The sequence below is a fragment of the Gekko japonicus genome, unplaced genomic scaffold (assembly GCF_001447785.1).
Source record: "Gekko japonicus isolate JY-2015 unplaced genomic scaffold, Gekko_japonicus_V1.1 scaffold369, whole genome shotgun sequence".
NCBI lineage: Eukaryota > Metazoa > Chordata > Lepidosauria > Squamata > Gekkonidae > Gekko > Gekko japonicus.
Genome location: NW_015160846.1, coordinates 434,030 through 454,812, shown reverse-complemented (window position 1 = coordinate 454,812; position 20,783 = coordinate 434,030). Strand labels below are relative to the sequence as shown.

General features: G+C 50.1%; 1 protein-coding gene across 1 annotated transcript in view; it reads right to left on the bottom strand.

Annotated features, from left to right (window-relative positions):
- The window catches only part of TPM1 (tropomyosin 1 (alpha)), a 92,897-nt gene that overhangs the window by 48,154 nt on the left and 23,960 nt on the right, over nucleotides 1–20,783 (bottom strand). The gene's annotated exons all lie outside the window — the stretch shown is intronic.

Genomic DNA, 20,783 nt, shown 5'->3' with positions numbered 1-20,783 from the left:
AATAAAAAATGTTTGTTGTCTTCATATGGAATCGGGGGGGGGGGGAGGAAGAAGAAGAAGAGTTGGATTTATACCCTGCCCTTCACTCAGAGCGGCTTACAAACTCCTTTCCCTTCCCCTCCCCACAACAGACACCCTGTGAGGTAGGTGGGGCTGAGAGAAACACTGTCCTTGAGGGAACAGCTCTGACAGAACTATGGCTTGCCCAAGGTCATCCAGCAGCTGTGAGTGGAGGAGGAGTGGGGAATCAAACCTGGTTCTCCCAGGTTAGAGTCCGCGCACTTAACCACTACACCAAACTGGAGGAGGAGGAGGTGGAGATTGGATTTATACCTTCTTCGTCCCTGGGCTTCCCCGCTCCCTTTACACAATCGCCTCTCCTTTACTCCAGCCCACCCTGCTCTTCTTTAGAATCTGTGCAACAGCTGGTGGGGGACCTTCTGTGACGTCAGGCCAGCTGGGCCAATCAGAATCCTTTAGAGCCCTGCAATAGAACCTTTAGGCAAAGGAGCAGCAGCACGCAGGACTTCTTCCATACTGCACAGATTAAAAACAAAGCCCCAAACAAAAAGCACATCTTGCTCACCGCCAACAACAACCTGGCAAGTCATCGCCATCAAGGGCTTCCCCAAGAGGGGCGCACCGACCCCCGCTGGAGGCAGAGTACTGGGTTAGGCAACCATTTTTGCCTGATCCAGCAAGGCAGTGAGAGAGATTTATGTGCTGTATGTGGCAGGACTTGAAATAGACCTCAGGGGCCCTGGACTCCCCCAGCTGGTCTGCTCCTGCCTCCAAGACAGGATCATCGTGGAACCATCCGGGAATGCAGCAGCCATCTGTGTTGCAGCGTCCTCCCGGGGATTTATTTAAGAGGACAAATAAGACAAAAGAATCCATCTCTTGGCTTCAGGCTGGAGACGCAATGGGGCAAATGCACCCCTCGCCTGCACACACAAACACACACACATAAAGCCCGGTACTCCGGGAGAATATAATTTTGTGTTTGCTCGTCCCGGCATCCTTGGCGGTCAAGCTGTCATTCAAAAAACCGCCCCTCCTTTCTCCTTGCTAAGTTCTTAAGGGTGCGAGTATTTATAGTGTGCGCCTCTTGCACCTGCCAGGGTCTGTAATTCAAGAGTCCAGGCTCATATACCGCACCAAATGTTGGGGGCTAGATGGCGTGAGCTCATGCCTTGAAATATCCCTGAGGAGGAGGAGGAGAGCCCTTCGGGAGAGATTCCTGAATTCTGAAGTGGCGGGGGGTGGTGGTGGAGGGGGGGGGAGAAAAACTCCAGACCTTCTAACCACTAGGTAATACTTCTGAACTTGGCCTCTACAGGTGCTTTACCTGTGCTCTTGCAAAAGCAGTCTCTCTACCCTTGATTGTGCAGCCGTTAATTCCAGTTTCTGTGCACTGTATTCTCTTGTTTTTCTAGGCTTCTCAGAGGCCAGAACGGTAACTAATCGGCTATGCCATAATCAGAATTGTTGTGTTTTGAAGAGTGATGGTTACATGTTTAAGCTACTAGATCTGACCCCAGAAAGGCTTCTTATGTTTTGTTTCGTTCTAATATTTCACATCATTCTAGTACATTCTTCTAACATTCATCATGCTGTACATAAGTTTCCCCTATGCCCACTGGAGGTGGGAGAGCTCTGTGGTAAAACCGTAGGGTTTCCAGCAATTCCTAGAGAGGGCTGATGTCACTTCCTGGTTTTCCTGGAAATGACATCAACGCCATTGTCAATGGCCACCCCCACGTCTCCACCTTTCTTGGCTTCCGGCTGGGACTGGTAACCCTAGGCCTCGACATGAACTCCCCTCTCCACTTTGTCTTTACAGCAACATTGCAAAGGACAGGGATTGTCTGAGGTCACACACCGAGTCGGGATTTGAACCCAGAGACCTTCCGAAATCCTGGCCCAGCTTTCTAACCATTGCAGCACACTGCCTTTCCCAAGCTCAGCCGGTTCACAGGAACCAGGAATTCAAGGGCACCTTCTAGCCACCATGACATCACCACCTGGATTTTGAGCCATGAAAATGAGGACACACTTTCTACCTTGTGCAAAAAAGGAGCTCATGATCCAGCTGTCGGCGAAGCGTCTGAGGAGGACACACCCTTGCCATGCGATTTCACCAAACGCTTCCTCTGCCTCCCACCTCTTTGGAGTAGCATATCACCTGGGAAGAATTCCAATCAATTTCCCCATCTTATAATAGGACTGTTTGAATTCCTTCTCTTTCCAAGTGGAAGAGAGAAAGAAGCAAGGACTCTCATCCAATCCGCACAATCTGTTCGGCACCGGAGAGACCTCTGATTAACTGCCGGCTTCTCTGTTCTCAAAGGAGCTGCGGTGGCTCAAGTGTATAACACGCTGAACTGCAGGCTGTGGAAGGTCAGTAGTTCAGCAGTTCGAGATCCGAGTGTGCCGCATGATGGAGTGAGCTCCCGTCTCTCGTTCCAGCTCCTGCCAACCTAGCAGTTCGAAAGCAAGAAATTGCAAGTAGATGAATAGGTACCACTTCGGTGGGAAGGGAACAGCGTTCCGTGAGCCTCGGTGTTTAGTCATGCCGGCCACATGACCACGGAAACGTCTTCAGACAGCGCTGGCTCTTCGGCTTGGAAACGGAGATGAGCACCGCAACCCTAGCGTCGGACTCGACTGGCTTTCGAGCAAGGGAACCTTTACCTTTTTACCTCTCTGTTCTCAGGTGGGTCTCTCTTCCTCCTTCCTGGCGGGCTTAGGTGCAGTCCGAAACCAGCACTGCATCCCATACCGCCTAATCAAGTTGTCTGCCACGCCTCCTGCAGAAGACGCAGGCTGGAAGCTAGAAACTTCTTCCCTGTATCCCTCCCCCAAACACATTTTGGTTTTTCAAAAGGCTGCTGAGTTCCAGAGAACTCGAAAACTTGCCCGCTGATCTGGGCTAGTATTTTGGCTGGTTCTAATAAAAGGAACAGCACCATTTTTGTTTGTTTTTTTGGATAGATTCAGAGTCCAGTGGCACCTTTAAGGCCTACAAAGGTTTATTCAAGGTGTTAGCTGGCTATCACACGGCGATGCTGCAGCATGGTAAAGAAGCGGCGTGGCGTGATCACACAAGCGTTTCGCGTTTGTGTGCATGTGCAGTTCCGCGGAGCAGCACTGCTTTCAGTTTTGTGTTTGTGCATGCGCTTATGAAAAACATCCAGTTTGCGATGGTTGCTGGATGCCACGGGATACTAGTGCTTCTGCGATCAGACGCCCGCCTGTGCCACGCGTTTTCCAGATACTAGTGCACTTTCCTTGGTACTTTTTAACTCCGCATCTTCGACGGGACGCCACGGGTTGGCCACGGGTGTGCTACGCTTCCCAGATGCTGCGGTGTGATTGCGCCCCGAAAATCTGCCCGACATTCGTGCCTTTTGCACGGCAAATTCTCAGTGTGACCGGGGCCTAAGATCTGCAGAGACAAAACTAAATAACAAGCTAAGGTTATAAGGTCAACAGTCATTTTGATTTAATTAAGGAGGGGAAAGGACAGCAAAGTAATCAATATGTCAAAATAGGGGATAAATGTGGAATTGTTTTTGGATGTTCATCAGAATGTAAGTTTTGCTGGGAAGGCCCAACATCAGGGGTCTCCAACGTGGTGCCCGCCAAGTATTTTTAGAAAGTGAGCAGAGGCCTTTGTCCAGCCAGGCTTCTGACGGCCCACTGGAGATTTGAGGAACTGTGCAGATTTTTTTTTTTAAATGCTGATCTGTCAGCAGCTGCCACCACAGCACAAGGATCTTCCCTGTGTGACCGAAGGCAATCAGTGGCAGCCATTTTGTGGCCGGCTCCGCCTCATGGGGCAGCCATTTGGTGACAGACGCTTTGTGGCTACGTCCACCGTGCCCTGTCAGAATTCCCAAGGTGCCCACAGGCTCAAAAGATTGGGGACCCCAGGCAAGCCCGATCTCTCAGATCTCGGAAGCTAAGCAGGGCCGACCCTGGCAAGTACTTGGAAGGGCGACCTCCAAAGAATACCAGGGCCGGGACACAGTGGAAAGCAATATCAAGCCATCTCTCTGAAACGTCCTCGGGGTTGCCCGAAGTCACCATGACTTCCAGGCTGACAAGCACACACACACACACTCACAAAAATAGTAAAAAAAGAAAGATTTGGGCTACTGTTAGGGGTCCCAAATCCCCCCGGGGGCGGAATGCCCCCCGGTTTCGAGCCCCGATTCCCGCTCCCGCAGAATCGGGGCCCGGGGGAAACCCCACCCCTGCGCGTGCGTCACCCGGAAGTGACGTCACACGCTGGGGGCGGGGCGACACCATTTGAGGGGAAAACAAAGAGTTTTGTTTTCTCCTCAAATGCGCACGCACAAAGAGGACGCCGGCCGGGAGCCCACTGCTCCCGGCAAAAAGTGAGTTGGCAACCCTAGCTACTGTTCATGGCTGGTGGTTCGAGGGACCAATCCTCTGACTCCGTATTAAGGCCGCTCCTCGCTAGCAGATGATAAACCAAGCCCACAGACACAACCGAGGCATGTTTACATCACACAGGATTAGAGTTTCCAGTTCTGGTTTGGAAAATACCTGAAGACTTTGGGGGTGGATCCGGGAGAGGGCGGGGTTTGCGGAGGAGGAGAGGTCTCAACATGGCGCAATGCCAGAGTCCGCCCTCCGAAGCAGCCATTTTCTCCAGGGGAGCCGATCTCTGTCAGCAGCTGGAGATCAGTTGTGAAAGCGGGAGATCCCCAGGCCCCGCCTGGAGGCTGGCAACCCGACACCAAACACATCGAATGCGGCTCTCGGGGAATTTTTCAGAATCCGCCCGTTGTCGAAGGGGCTCTTTGACTCGCCGTCAGCCGGGGTCCTCGTTTGTAGCACGCTCATAACCTATAAATAATAATGTGTTCAACGTGCTATTCCCAAACAGCTTTTATTTTAAGTGGGGAGACTGGCCCACACCTTTCGAGTTTCCAAATTAGCGTTTCTAAGTAACGGATCGCTTCCACCTGCCCGCTCCCCTGACAATGGGCATCGAAATAGCGGCTTCTCGACTTGCCAAGTGGTTCACCGGCTCTCTCTGTGTGTGTGAAAATGTTTCACACCCACCCCAACCATCAAGGGACCATCCATGGATTGTTAATCAAGGGGCACTGGAAGTTGGCTGGAAACAGGCATTAGCGCGAGGAGGAGATAACAGGACAGGAGCCAGCCGCGGGATCCCATTTCAGGGAGAGCTATTTTAGCCGTCAGGACAATGAGAGAACAATGGGTTCCCACACAGTTTCCTTTGGCTGAGGATCACCCATTCCACCAGCCATTGTTATGGGGAACGCAAAGTCCGCCTCTGTCAGCTATCGCTTGCAGGCAGAAAAGTATGTTCGGCTAAAGGGGCAGGTGCCAGTTCAAAACAGGGCTGGAGGCAGGGCCCCGTTTGGGAATGCTGCGTGCCAAGATCTGGAATTTAGGTGGGCAGGCTGATAGTTTGAGTCCAGTTGTTGTTGTTGTTCAGTCGCACAGTCGAGTCCGACTCTTCGCAACCCCATGGACCAGATCCCGCCAGGCCTTCCTGTCTTCCGCCGTCCTCTGAAGTTGGCTCAATTTCATGTTCGTTGCGTCGCTGACACTGTCCAACCATCTCATCCTTTGCCGTCCCCGTCTTCTTTGACCTTCAATCTTTCCCAGCATCAGGGTCTTCTCCAGTGAGTGCTCCCTTCTCATTGGGTGGGCAAAGTATTTGAGCTTCAGTTTCATTATCTGGCCTTCCAGGGAACAGTCAGGGTTGATTTCTTTTAGGATTGACTGATTTGATCTTCTTGCAGTCCAACGGACTCTCAAGAGTCCAGTAGCACCTCCGAAACCAAGATGTTCTAGGGATAAGCTTTCGAGATTCAAAGTTCCCTTCATCCGATAGATTATGATAAAGAAGAAGAAAAAGAAGAAGAGGAGGAGGAGATTGGATTTCTACCCCACCCTTCACTCGGAGTCTCAAAACGGTTTACGATCTCCTTTCCCTTCCTCTCCCCACAACAGACACCCTGTGAAGTAGGTGGGGCCGAGAGAGCTCTGAGAAAACTGCTTGGGAGAGAACAGCTCTGAGAGAACCGTGACTGACCGAAGGTCACAAAAGTCGGAACAGAGATCCCTGAGTCCTTACATCCCAATCAGAACGTGGGGAGGGCTCTTGCAAAAGAAAGGGCTTGGGATGCAAAGGGACGACGCAACACCCCTTCCCACCTTTTGACTGGGATACAAGGACTCGGCGATCAATACTCAGAAACGGCAACTATACCTCAGCAACTAGACAGATTCGAACCCAGGAGTACCAGAGACCAACAAGAGTTTCAGGAGAAAAGAGCCAGAGTCCAGGAGCACCTTAAAGACTAACAAGATTTGTGGCAGGGGAGGAACTTCCCAGCGTCAGAGTTCCCCTGGCCAGATATCTGCTCCTGGACTTGACTCTAGCTGCTCCACCAGGATAGAAGCCTCCAGGATCCTGTGGGGGAGGTGACATCACCAAGTGGCCTGCATTGAGCCCCCTCCCCGCCGTTTATGAAAAGGAGGAGACTAAGGACTGTCTGATGCTGCTCCTCTGTCTGCCGCCCCCTGCTGCAACCACTCCGTCTGGCGAAGGGAACTTTACCTCTTGAAAACTTATACCCTGGGAAACCTTGTTGGTCTGTAAAGGTAGTCCTGGGCTTGAGTCTGACTGTTCTACTCAGACCGACATGGAGTACCCTCTGAGATGATCTGCAGCTGTTGTTGTTCAGTCGCACAGTCGAGTCCGACTCTCCGCGACCCCATGGACCAGATCACGCCAGGCCTTCCGGTCTTCCGCCGTCCTCTGAAGTTTGGTCAACTTCATGTTCGTTGCATCTATGACATTGCATCTATGATCTGCAGCTAGAGTGTTTGAAATGGTGGGCGACACTTGGAGTCCTGGCCCTGCGGGTGGACCTTCTGATGGGACTTGGGTTTGGGCCACTGTGTGACACAGAGTGTTGGACTGGATGGGCCATTGGCCTGATCCAACATGGCTTCTTCTCTTATTTTCTTATGTCTGGGGCAGTGACGCTGTGTATTCTTGGTCCTTGGGGGGCCACAGTGGGAGGGCTTCTGGAGTTCTGGCCCCACTGGTGGACCTCCTGATGGGACTTGGGTTTGGGCCACTGTGTGACACAGAGTGTTGGACTGGATGGGCCATTGGCCTGATCCAACATGGCTTCTTCTCTTATTTTCTTATGTCTGGGGCAGTGACGCTCTGTATTCTTGGTGCTTGGGGGGCCACAGTGGGAGGGCTTCTGGAGTTCTGGCCCCACTGGTGGACCTCCTGATGGGACTTGGGTTTGGGCCACTGTGTGACACAGAGTGTTGGACTGGATGGGCCATTGGCCTGATCCAACATGGCTTCTTCTCTTATTTTCTTATGTCTGGGGCAGTGACGCTGTGTATTCTTGGTCCTTGGGGGGCCACAGTGGGAGAGCTTCTGGAGTTCTGGCCCCGCTGGTGGACCTCCTGAGGGCACCTGGGTTTTGGCCACTGTGTGACAAAGAGTGTTGGGCTGGATGGGCCATTGGCCTGATCCAACATGGCTTCTCTTATGTTCTTATATAGTAAGAGACTTATTTTTGGAGGGTATGAGATCACTCTTTATGCATTCTAATCATCCCATTGAAGGAAGAAGGTAGGCCAGGGGCGGTAAAGCAGAATTTATCACTCAGGAGAAGAACTTGGCCAAGATCTCAGACAACTCTTTGCACACGAATGTGTCAAGATTCTCGTCAGAAAGCCCAGCTGCGGTGGTGTGTCAGTTTTATAGTTCCCTCGTTCCATTCTTACCGAGAAAAGAACAATTTTATTCCTTCTTCAGATAAAGGGACTTCCCACTGGGGGGGAACAGCAGGTGAAATGTCAGGGACACACAAGATAAAAATGTTGGTGCAATAAATCTACTTGGGAAAACACAAAGGGGCCAGGGGAAATGATATAGATTCCTGCAAATGATTTATAATTGCCAACATGTCCCTTTCCCCCCTGAAAATTGCACTGCAGCAGCAGCAGCGTGAAATTGTAAAAATGCAAGGGTCCTGCCTCCTTCGGTCACATCCGGTCCAGTTTTATGCTTTAATATGTTAACAGAGCAATCCTAAGTGAACTCCCGTCCTTCTAAATCCACTGAAGTCACTGGGCTTTGGAAGGTCTAACTGCTCAGTCAGGAAACAAGATCCTACGCAGACAGACAGAAGAGACGGTAGAGATACTTCTTTTGCTGGGTGGCTACTTCTGGCCTCCTAATAATTCGAGCCCATGTCCTGCTTTCATGACTAATTCACACATTTCCATGCGTCGCTTTATATAATTCAGATTAACCAGGAGTCCGATAGCATCTCCAAGACTAACACAAAAGGTGTCTCAAGACTAACAAAAGGTACCTGAAGACGTGAGCCGCGACTCACCAAAGCTCCTCCCCTGCCACAGATTTTGTTAGTCTTTCCGGTGCTGCCAGACTCTGGCTCTTCTCTGCTGCTACGGACAGACGAACACGGCGACCTATCTTGAAAAGGTGTTTCAGTGTGAGCTTTTCGGTGTTAGAGCTCACTTCTTCAGGTTTGTAGCATCTCAGATTCTTTGCACTCAAAGAATACACACACAGAGAGAGCTGTCCTATACAGTCAGCCCCTGGTCTATCAAAGTCAGTGTTTGTTTCCCCTCCTCCCCCAGTAAAGTTTATTCAATTTTCACAGTTCCCACCTGGAGGCTGGCGTCCCTATGATTTGGATTGAGACCAAGGAGGCAGAGATGAGGCGCTTAAGCCTTCCCCTCCATTCAGTTTTCCTAGCCTGAAGTAGCCAAAGAGAGATTCTGTTTTCTCCACTGGAAACACTGGCATGTTGCCCATCAGGACACATACATTTCCTAAGTGGAATCAATAATGATTCCCTGGTGGGGCTGTTTCCAAATGGGAAGATGTCACAGAAGAGAAGGCTTACACCAGCTCTCCCCTCATGCTGGGGTCCCAACCTGAATCAGGTCCCCAGATACCTGCAAATTACGTTCTGAGCAGGAAAGTCTCAGGTCATGCCTTGTTTGATAGGACAGAGGGCAGGGCTTCTTTTGTAGAAGAAGCCCAGCAGGAAACCATTAGCATATTAGGCCACACCCAACAGCAGAAAATCATTAGCATACTAGGCCACACCCTGAGAGCAGGGCTCATTAGCATATTAGAAGTGTGGTCATCCAGTCACACTCACCTTTTGCTTCTTATTCTGTTTACCTTGTTTGTTGTCAAAACCCAGGACTTGTAGCAGGAACTCCTTTGCATGTTAGGCCACACATCCCTTATGTAGCCAATCCTAATGAGTTTATGTTGGGTGTGGCCTATTATGCTAATGAGTTCCTGCTGGGCGTGGCCAACTCAGGAGCCAGCCGGAACTCCGTTCCTGTGTGTTCCTGCCCAGAAATAGCCTTTGAATTTTCATTACAACAAGATTTTACAGGATAAGCATGTGCTTACAGTCTGTTCTATGGACATTAATCTATAGAGTGATACTATTCATTTCCATACATTTCATACAGTATATCATTAATACAATTTGTGACTGTTACCAAAGGTGTAGAGTGTTCATTACATCAGGTACTTTCTTTTAATAGTTAGATGTACTAGTTGTTGTTGTTGTTCAGTCGCACAGTCGAGTCCGACTCTTCGCGACCCCATGGACCAGCTAGTATGTACTAGTATGGGAGACCATATACCTGCAATATCATTGTGTTCACCTTTAGATTTGCTTTGTTTCAGAATGTCAGAGATTTTTTTCCATTATGTAAAGGTTCCATAGTTTTTCATACCAGAGGTTTATGTTTAGTTTACTGTTGAATTTCCAAGTGGGTGCTATTGTAGTTTTGGCTGCAAATAGTAGCAATGAGTCTCTTTTCCTCTGCGTAATTGATAGAGTGTCTTCCTCTCTGAGGTTTAGAAGTAATGCTTCCGTAACAAAAGGTCTTTCACCTCACCTACTACCTGAACCTAACCGAAGATGCCGGGGATTGAACCCGGGACTTTCCCCCATGCCAAGCAGATGCTCTGCCATTGAGCCACGGACTCAGGTTGAGATCTTTCCAAACTCCTACCAGGGCTGTACCCAGGATTTTTCAGTTTGTGGGGCAATTTTTTTTCTTGTGGGGCATATTCTCTCTCTCTCCCCAGCTGGAATAAACAATGCATCCTCCATTCCCAAACAATTTGGCATGGCGTGGGAATGCCTCGGGGCTTGCTGGTCATGAGAGACAGAGAGAAGTGCAAAAAATAAAATAAAAAATGGGAAGTCAGGGGGCCTTGGCAATAAGTCAGGGGGCCAGGCCCCAGGAGGCCCCACTGTAGCTATGGGCCTGACTCCTACTGCCTGTTCCTTTTTAACTGGAGATGCCGGGGATTAAACCTGGGACCTTCTCTATGCCAAGCAGGTGCTCTGCCACTGAGCCAGGGTCTCAGGTTGAGATCTTTCCAGACTCCTACTGCCTGATCCTTTTTAACTGGAGGTGCCGGGGATTGAACCTGGGACTCTCTCCATGCCAAGCAGAGGCTCTACCCACTGAGCCACAGCCCCCTCACCCAAGAAGCGAGCAGCGTGTTAGGTTCAGAGATGTTAATACAGCGAGAAGCACAGACAGGAAAAGGAGGAGTCCCCTATTTTTCTTTCGGGACAGGAACCTAATAATCTAAGTTACGAATAACCCAAAGGATGGGGCTATGTCATCTCAGCACTTTTCTCTGCAGGTTTCCTTGCCTGTTCCATCAAAACATCTGGAACTTCCTGCTAGAGTAGGCAGGACACTGCAAGAGAGAACAGGCTGCTCCGAGACCACTGGCGGCCGGAGGCTGCTTTGGGGTTGTCGCTGTTTGGCTTCCCAGTCTCCATATCAGTGGCAGACGCGGGCCTGGCTTCCTGTGTACACAGAAATGTCTGCACAAGGGCCATTTGGTTTCTGGGTGGGGGAACTGAATGTTCAGAGAGGTTGGTTTCAAAATCCCTCCGTAATTAAAAACAGGCCTTGGGCTTTGGAATTTTGAAAAAGGCACATCTATATATCGTTTTTTTTAAAAAACCCAAAAGACAGGGAGTGAGTTATGACCTTTTGTAAAACACACACAACCCCCCCCCTGCAAGAACGTTGCTCGCCATTGCAATATAGGACACAATCCGTCAAGAAGGTCTCCTGCACGGGCTCCCTCGGCAAACCGTTTTGGCCTCCGGAGCAGAGAACCAACCCTCCCCCCACCTCCAAAACACAGTGATTAACATGGTGCAGAACCCAGTAGGAAAGTTTCTTGCTTTCTTTTTCCTTTTTCTGTGTACAAGGACTTAATCTCAACAGAGCTCGCTCAGTTTCTGTCTTGCGAATCCCAACAGTTTGGTGTAGTGGTTAAGTGCGCGGACTCTAATCTGGGAGAACTGGGTTTGATTCCCCCACTTCTCCACTTGCACCTGGCTGGATGACCTTGGGAAAGCCATAGTTCTTTCTGAGCTGTTCTTGAAAAGGAGCAGGTTCTGTCAGAGCTCTCTCAGCCCCACCGACCGCACTGGGTGTCTGTGGTGGGGAGGGGAATGGAAGGGAAAGGAGATTGTAAGCCGCTCTGAGACTCCCTTGGGTAGTGAAGGGCGGGGTATAAATCCAATCCCCTCTCCTCCTCCCTCTTCGTCTCTGTCCAGTTTGGTGTAGTGGTTAGGAGCACAGACTCTAATCTGGGAGAACTGGGTTTGATTCCCCACTCCTCCTCCACATGCAGCTGCTGGTGTGACCTTGGGTCGGTCACAAGTTCTTTCAGAGCTGTTCTCTCAGGAGCAGTTCTCAAAAGAGCTCTCTCAGCCCCACCTACCTCACAGGGTGTCTGTTGTGGGGAGGGGAAGGGGAAGGAGTTTGTAAGCCTCTCTGAGACTCCTTTGGGTAGTGAAGGGCGGGGTATAAATCCAATCTTCCTCCTCCTCCTCCTCCTCTGGAGAAAATGGCAAATTTGGAATGTGGGCTTTATGGTGTTTTACCTTGCCGAGGTCCACTCCCCTCCCCAAATCTCCAGGAATTTTCTAACCTGGAGTTGGCGGCTCAGATGGGCACGTTTCTCATGCCGTCGCCCCCGTCGGCACCCCCTGTCTGCCCTTTGTGGCAAACACTGCACCCTAGCGTAAAGCGACGAGGCAGATAACCGTATCACCCGTCCTCTTAGGAGCAACTGACAGGCAAGAGAGGGACGCATCAGGCAGGCGCAGAAATGCGATGCATTCCCCGCACCCGGCCGTAGGGCATGGCAGGCATTCTGATCAAGGCTATACCCGGCAACGGACCTCTCGCACAGAGTGCTAAAGACAATCTCTTAATCCTCTCCTCTCAGCGCCAAGGGAAGAGCGCTCAGGATCAAAACACACGCTCTGGCATGACCTCACCTTGCTCCCCTGCAGGTGGCCTGCCCCCGTCAGAGGTCAGATATGCCGGTTAGCTTGCTCCACTCAGCCTCTGTGCTCGGCCCGGATTCTGCCTTGTGTCAGGGCCAACCTGAGTGTTCCCGGAATGAGGGCTTTTTGCTTCTCTGTGGGCAATTCTGCATCTAGCATTTGCTCCACGTTTTCTCAACTGGGAGGTAAACGTGCAGCTCAAAACCACATTCAAATACTTCAGGGCAAGCCCTGCTGAGGGGAAAGTCACCCCTGAACGGCCGTAAAACGGCCATAAATCTATGCAGAAGGTACAATAAAATCAGAGGATCGAAGATCTTGAACTATACCATTTGTACCAGAACTGTTTTCATTAAATATTATTCCGGAGAATTTTAAGAAACCAGATGTCTATATGATTATATACATGTTATAACTATGGCTAGGATTTTGTACGCAAAGTACTGGAGAAAAGAGGAAGTTCCATCAAAAGAAGAAATCATTTACAAACGATTGGAAACAGCGGAAATGGACAAACTCCCTTTACAATTACAAGATAAAAAAAGAGGAAATTTTTGAGAAGAACTGGTCGAGGTTTTACAGATGGATCGAGGATTACCTCAGAAAATGTGTAACACAATTATTACGATATAAGCTCTGTACTTTAGCTAAACTAGTTTAGGTACATAAGAGAACGATTCTATCTATGTCAAACTTAAGTAGTCATAATGAGTACATGCTCCACGGTCTGTTGTGTGAGTTTCTTTGTATGTGTAGTTCTTGTCTTTCCTTTTCCTTTTCCAAAAACTAATAAAATCTATTAGTAAAAAAAAGAAAAAAGAAAGTGGCACGGAGTGCGGAAGCTACGGTAAAACCCGAGAATCAAAGGAAGTGAAACCAGGATGCGATGCAGAGGGGGATTTCTGTCCCAACGTGGGCTTCGTAAGGCAACGGAGGGAAAAGCCAAAGCAGAATCAGCCTGTGTGGAGAGAGAGAGGCAGGCACGCAGATGGGGAATGCAGCAATTCTGTGGGAGCATACAGATACAGGTTACGGTTGTGGCTGCAGAAGTACCGTTTCCCGGAAACCTCACCTGATCTCAGAAGCTCAGCAAGGTCGGTACTTGGAAGGGAGACCCCCAAGGAAGACTCTGCAGAGGAAGGCAAGGGCAAACCGCCTCTGCTTCTCACTGGCCTTGAAATTCCTTTCCTGGGGTCACCGTGAGTCAGCTGCACTTATGCGCACAGGCATCTGATGAAGGGAGTTTTGACGCTCGAACGCTCATCCCCTGAAAATCTTGTTGGTCTCTGAGGTGCTGCTGGATTTGAATCCGGCTCTTCTACCGCAGACCAACAGGGCTACCCACCTGCAACGGTCTTTCTTTCTCTCTCTAAATCCATAGTGTATCTGATATTGTTTGATTTTATTTATTTATTTGTTTGTTTGTTGGGATTTTTACCCCGCCCTCCCCGCATACTACAGAGATCATTTCCCCGGAGAAAATGGCTGCTTTGGAGGGTGGAGTCTGGGGCCGTGTACCCCGTTGAGTTCCCTTCTCTCCCCAACCCCTATTTCCCCAGACTCCACACACACCACAGATCTCCAGGAATTTCCACTCTAGTGCCACCGGACATTTTCGTTGAGTCACAAAGGCCCACGCCAGCAACGTGGGGCTGAAAAGAGCCAGGAGGGGAGGCCCAGTGTCCGGCTTTTCCCATCGTAAATCCGGAGTCTCTTTTGTGCCCGGCTGTCTCATGAAAAGTGGGGAGAAGCCTCAGGGACGCATCTCCCCCCCAGGAATGCTTTTGTAGCTCCAAGCGGTAGCTTGAAGAATGCCTGGAGCTGTGCCCCGCTCCATAAATCAACAGGGCTATTTATTGAAACCCTGACAGCTGGCCGGGAGACGGTGAAGCATCACTAGTGGCGGCCATTTCAGAAGGGAAGATAGCCACATTTCAAGAACCCAAAAATGAGAGATCACAGGAGGAAGTGGAATTCCAAAAACAACATCCGTGACAAAAATAACGAAGAGTCAATAAAGATAAGTTGCAAAAATGTTTACTGTAGTAATTCTGTAGAAAATTCTCTTCTATTATCGCTCACACGCTAACGAATGCTGCGCCATGAAAACAATTCGTTTCACAATATTTGCTTTATCTGAGTGTGTAGCAATCCCCGTTCTTATCAATTACTGCTTATCAGCTCTTGGAGGAAACATACCATGTCAACTCTCAAATAACAGAACCCAACGTCTTCACAAATATTGTGAAATGAATTGTTTTCATTGCGCAGTATTCGTTAGCGTGTGAGCGATAACAGAAGAAAATTTTCTACAGAATTACTACAGTAAACTTTTTTGCAACTTATCTTTATTGACCCTTCATTATTTTTTCTCACAGATGTTGTTTTTGGAATTACATTTCAAGAACCAGCAGCGGAGCCCTGGGAAGGCAACAAGACGCCGGACACCGGACCTTCGGTCACAACAAGAAAGGCAGGTAGGAGATGGGATGGGAAGGCAGTCTCACACAGCAGTGTTCTGGACAACAGCAAAACGCCTCTAAAATAAATGTGTTTGTTGTCACGGATGACTTGCCTAGGAAATGTGCGGAGATCACATCTGGAGGATTACCAGCCGAACATGTTCCCCAGGTTGGCGTGAAGGTCGGCAACGGAGCCTTACTAGCTGAACATGTTCCCCAGGTTGGCGTGAAGGTGGCTTGTTCCAGCAAGGCCACAATTTGAGTGACAGAGAGAAGAACGAGTTAAGGATTGCAGATAGATAGACTTTGGAAAAGATCAGGAAACTATGCCACAGTGCTAAACAGTGAGAAATGTGTTTGGCCAGGGCTACTGGGAGAAGTGAAGGCTGAACGGAAAAAAAGTCAAGATATCTGTACGTTAGAATATTATAGAAAAGTTTATATATCCGGCAACCTCTGCAGTAGGGGTGCGCAACATGGTGCGTCTGGCCGCCATTGTGCCCGCTGACACAATTCCTTGTGAAGCTGTTGGCCGTTGGAGATCTGATTGGGTGTGCAGATTAATAACATTGATTTGGCAGCAGCTGCCACCATAACACAAGGATCTTCATGGTATGACTTAAAGGTAGGCCGAGGCAGCCATTGTGTGGGTGGCTCCGCCTCCTGCGGCAGCCATCTTGTGGCAGCCATTTTGTAGCGGCACCCGCCACACTGCGCCCTTCACTTGGGAGTCTCACAGTGGCTTACAATCTCCTTTCCCTTCCCCTCCTCACAACGGACAGCCTGTGAGGTCGGTGGGGCTGAGAGAGCTCTTTCAAGGACTGCCCTTGAGAGAACAGCTCTGAGAGGTCTTGTGACTGACCCAAGGTCACACCAGCAGCTGCATGTGGAGGAGGAGTGGGGAATCAAACCCGGTTCTCCGAGATTAGAGTCTGCGCTCCTAACAACTACACCAATCTGTAGAGGCTGAACAGATGGGAAGTAAGGACGCAGACAGACAGGGTCAGCTCCCAGAACAGCTTCAACTCCCCCTCCCCATATCACCCATCCATCATATTTTTATGCAGCCATTTCTCCTCCACGGGGCTCATGAGGCCGTACGTGGCTCTTCTCTCTTGCATCTTATCCGCACAACAACCCTGTGAGGTAGGTTAGGCTTAAACAGAGTGACCGGGCGCAAGGCCACCTAGCGAGAGTCATAAAGATCTGGACCCAAGTCTCTTGGTCCTAGCCTTTTACACGCTCGATTTCTCCACAGTTCCCTGCCAATGCTCCCTCTAAGCTGTGGAGTCCTGTGAGCAAAAACCCTACTTTGTGAGCTACTGGCATCAAAGTTGTGAGCGAGCAATTTGGCTACTGCATAAATTAGTTTGCTCTGGAGCCATCCTTCCTGAGCTAAGACAAAAATCTGTGAGCCGGAGGCTAAAAAACTGGGAGCCGGCTCACACTAACTCAGCTAGCTCACACTATCTCCGCTGAGAGGGAACACTGTTCCCCGCTCTCTTTCCGTTTCTGGCCTGGCAGCTGCAATCGCCCAGACTCAGTTCAAGCGGCTCCCCTCCCGGCCGCCGCCCAGCTGCAGCCTCCACCCTAGGTGTGCCCCACATTTCAGCCCGGCCTCAATTTCCCCATAATCAGGATCCAGCCTTTGTAGCCAAGCCGCTAAGCGGAACACCACAGAGCTCGGTAGGGAAGGCCGCCACCCGATTATCCTGAATCGATCCATCACGTGGGCGTAAGCCTCTTATATCCGCAAACATTTGCACATGAATGAAAGCATCATTCCTGAAGAGGAGAAGCCTGCTCTGGTTCTAGGTGACCCCAAGCGTATGTAGTGTGCAAAAATATAGACTGCAAGGGTAGGCCATCAAAAGATACACAACTTTTACAAGTAAACAGTAGACATCAGCAGGGGTCATTTCCTGCAGGAGCGCACAGGAGCGGAGCTTCGGCAGTAAAGAGCCCAGGGGGCGGGCACATGCAACAAGCCCCGCCCCCTGCTCCCAGCAGCCCTCAGTCAGAGCAAGAAGCAGCCAGGTAAGCTGCAGTGCCCCCCACCCACCCCTGGTCTAAAGTAGTCCAGTGGCACCTTTAAGACCAGGTTTTATTCAGGTACAAGCTCTCCCTCCTCTGCGAGGACAGATCTGCACATGTTCCCCCCCACCAATAGCTAGCAATCCAAAACAGTCCAGTGGAGCCTCCAAAGTACTACTGAACTTGAATCCAGCTCTTCCACGGTAGACTAACACTGCTACCCTCTGAAACTATCTTTCTCTCCCTGTCTGCCCTGACCTGGGTAGTCCAGACCAGCCTGATCTCGTCAGATCTCGGAAGCTAAGCAGGGTCGGCCCTGGGTAGTATTTGGAAGGGTGACCTCCAAGGAATACCAGGGTCAAGGCACAGAGGCAGGCAATGGCAAACCATCTCTGAAATGTCTCTTGCCTTAAAGAACAAATCTAGATCGCCACCTAGTGGTGCATAATGCTAAAAGAGCTAGAACTTCTGGCTGCCAGACAACCTTAGGATCTCCTGGCTATACTACACACAATGCCATACAACAACAACAACAATAATCATCATCACCATCATCATAATCTCCCCCCTCCTCTAAAATCATAGTTCCCCTGATCTTGATATTTATTAGTATTTTATTTTATTCTTTAAACTGCTTCAAGTGCCCTTGCTGGGGCAAAAAGGAAAGATGGAAAGGCACTCTGCATGTTCTCAGGAACACTTTCCATCATCACCAAGATTTTCAGGGGATAAGCTTTCAAGAGTCATGGCTCTCTTCATCCAATACCAGGTGTCTCTCAAAAGCTCAAGCTCGGAAAATCTTGCTGCTCTCGAATAAAGTGTTACGGGTCTACCCTCTGGAACTGGGTTACGATGACCACCCTCTCCCTTCTAATTTCTTGGCAGCGAATGCTCAGCCACAGCATGCGTGGTCGTCTTTTCCTCTGCAAGTCAGCAACCTGCTCAGGTAATAGAGGAGCGAACCCTGTTGAGAGCTGTTTACTTAGGTGGAGACGGTGCTGTGCCAAGTGGCTGTTAATGGGCAAACCCAGGCCGTAGCGCATGCCTTCTCTGGGCGGCTGCAGGTTGCAGCTTCTTTGGAGAGGAAACAGCGGGAAGGATGTGGGTGTGAGTTCTGAACACACAGGCTCTTCTTGGATACCTGCCCAGGTAATAGCAATCCTGACCTTCCATGGGTGTATCAAGTCGCTCACAGGCGCTTATTTAGAGATGGGGCGCGACACACACACACATCTTCAGCGTAGGCATTCAGAAAGCTCACATGGCAACATTTGAAAGGTCTGAGAAAAACTGCAAGTTTTCCACAGGACAAATTCTGGTTGTAAAAACTCTCTTCTCTGTAAACCATTACGTGACCCTGATAAAGCAGCAAGGCGGGGTTATGAATGTGGTGTGGAAATAAACATGCAAACCTCTCCTGTGCAAACATGCAAACCTCTCCTGTGTTATGAATGTGGTGTGGAAATAAACATGCAAACCTCTCCTGTGCAGTTTACCTCCCCTGAACCCCAGACTCTGTTTTCGGCCTGTTAGGCACCATTTTTGTTCCCGTTCCCCTGTTTTAGGTACAAATTGGTGGTGGTGTGTGTGTGTGTGTGTCAAGTTGCTTCCAGTTTCTGGTGACCCTATGAATTTGGAATGATACTCCTCCTCCAAGGTGAGACAGTATAATCCGCCACCCCAAAAGGTGCTTTTCAGAGGGATCCAAAGAGCTTCTGAGGGTTCCCCCCATTTCAGAAGTGAGGGATTCTGCGTGGGGAGACAGCGTGGGGTCCTGGCTGGAGGGACAGTCGAGGATTTGGGTGAGCCGGGGTGGATTCCCTGCTCTGCCATAGCAGCTCACTGGGTGACCTTGGTCTGGCCTACTTCCCAGGGTTGTTGTGAGGGGGAAAATGGAGGACAGGAGGATGACATAAGCCCCTTTGAGTCCCCCTGGGGGAGAAAGGCACAGGGTATCAATTAAGTGAGAAATAATAATGAGAAGAAACGCAAGCTCAGCCCCTTTGGCCAACAGCAACTGAGCTGTTACGCCATTCACTTTAGATGACTGTTCATTTGTTTGCCTCGTCTGGCAGGCAGAATGCGGAAAGAAGCCCAGATCTGCCCACAGGGTAGCAAACTGACCACAGATGTGATCCAAGATGGGAGGGAGGAGAAGGAAGTGGGATCAGGGAAAGCCAGAGGAGAAGGAGAAGGCGGAAGAAGAAGAAGGAGAAGAGGTGGAGGAGGAGGAGGAGAGGGGAAAGAAGAAGAAGAAGAGGAGGAGGAGGAAAAGAAGAAGAGGAGGAGGAGAAAGAGGAGGAAAGAGAAGGAGGACAGGAAGTGAAAGAGGAAGAAGAGGGAAAAGAAGAGGAGAAAGAGGAAGAAGAAGAGGAGGAGAGGAAGAAGAGGAGGAGGAGAGGAAGAAGGAGGAGAGGAAGAGGAAGAAGAAGAGGAGAAAGAGGAAGAAGAGGAGAGGAAGTAGAAGAGGAAGAAGAGGGAAAAGAAGAAGAGGAGAAAGAGGAAGGAGGAGGAGGGGAGAAAGTGGAAGAGGAAGAAGAAAAGGAGAAGGAAGAAGAGGAAAAGAAGAGGAGAAAGAGGAAGAAGAGGAGGAGGAAAAGGAAGAAGAGGAGGAAGAGAGGAAGGAGGAGAGGAAGTGGAAGAAGAAGAGGAGGAGAAGGAAAAAAGGAGAGGAGAAAGAGGAAGAAGTGGAAGAAGAGGGAAAATAAGAAGAGGAGGAGGAGAAAGAGGAAGAAGAGGAGGAGGAGGAGGAGGAAAATAAGAAGAGGAGGAGGAGGAGAAGGAAACTAAGGAGGAGGAGGAAGAGATTGGATTGACCCCCCCGCCCTTCACTCAGAGTCTCAGAGCGGTTTACAATCTCCTTCCCTTCCCTTCCCCACAACAGACACCCTGTGAGGTAGGTGGAGCTAAGAGAGCTCTTTCGAGAACGGCTCCTGACAGAACTTGTGACTGACCCAAGGTCACCCAGCTGGCTTTATGTGGAGGAGAAGCTGGGAATCTAACCTGGTTCTCCAGATTAGAGTCCTCCACTCTTAACCACGACACCAAACTGGCTGAAAGAGCCTGGCTGAAGTTCACCAGTACTCACCTCCTGAGTACCTACCTGTATTATTCCCTGTTTGGTCGACCTCCCCTGGTGTTTGGTTAGATAACCACGTGAGGAGAAGACCCAAGAGCAGGAGAAGAGTCACAAAGGGCTCGACCCCGTCGGCATGACTCAGAGGGGATTCTACCGCCTGTTTTTACACTCCCTGGAAGCCTTCCAGGAGACTATCAGCAGCTTTCGGAGAACAAAGACATCTCCTATCATTTGTGCTCCCTTCGCAGACGGGGAGACTCCGAGGCCAAAGATCCCAAGCGATTGATCTCAAAGGGCAGGGGAGCCTTCAGACCCCCAGTCTAGGCCAGGGAGCTCCTTGCCGGCTGCATTAATCAGTGGAAAGAACATCAGCCCTTAATCCCAGAGAAGAATCCAGACTCATCTCGGTGGTCTCCTGTTCTCTCATAAGGTAAAGGTTCCCCTTGCTCGAAAGCCAGTCGAATCCAACTCTAGGGCTGCGGTGCTCATCTCTGTTTCAGAGCCGAAGAGCCAGCGCTGCCCGAAGACGTTTCCGTGGTCATGTGGCCGGCGTGACTAAATACCAAGGTGCACGGAACGCTGTTCCCTTCCCACCGAAGTGGGTACCTATTTATCTACTTGCAATTTCTTGCTTTCGAACTGCTAGGTTGGCAGGAGCTGGAACTAGAGACGGGAGCTCACTCCGTCATGCGGCACACTCGGATCTCGAACTGCTGAACTCCTTCTTCCTCTCCTCCTCTTCTTCTTCCTCTTCCTGGTGGAACTCTGCTGAAC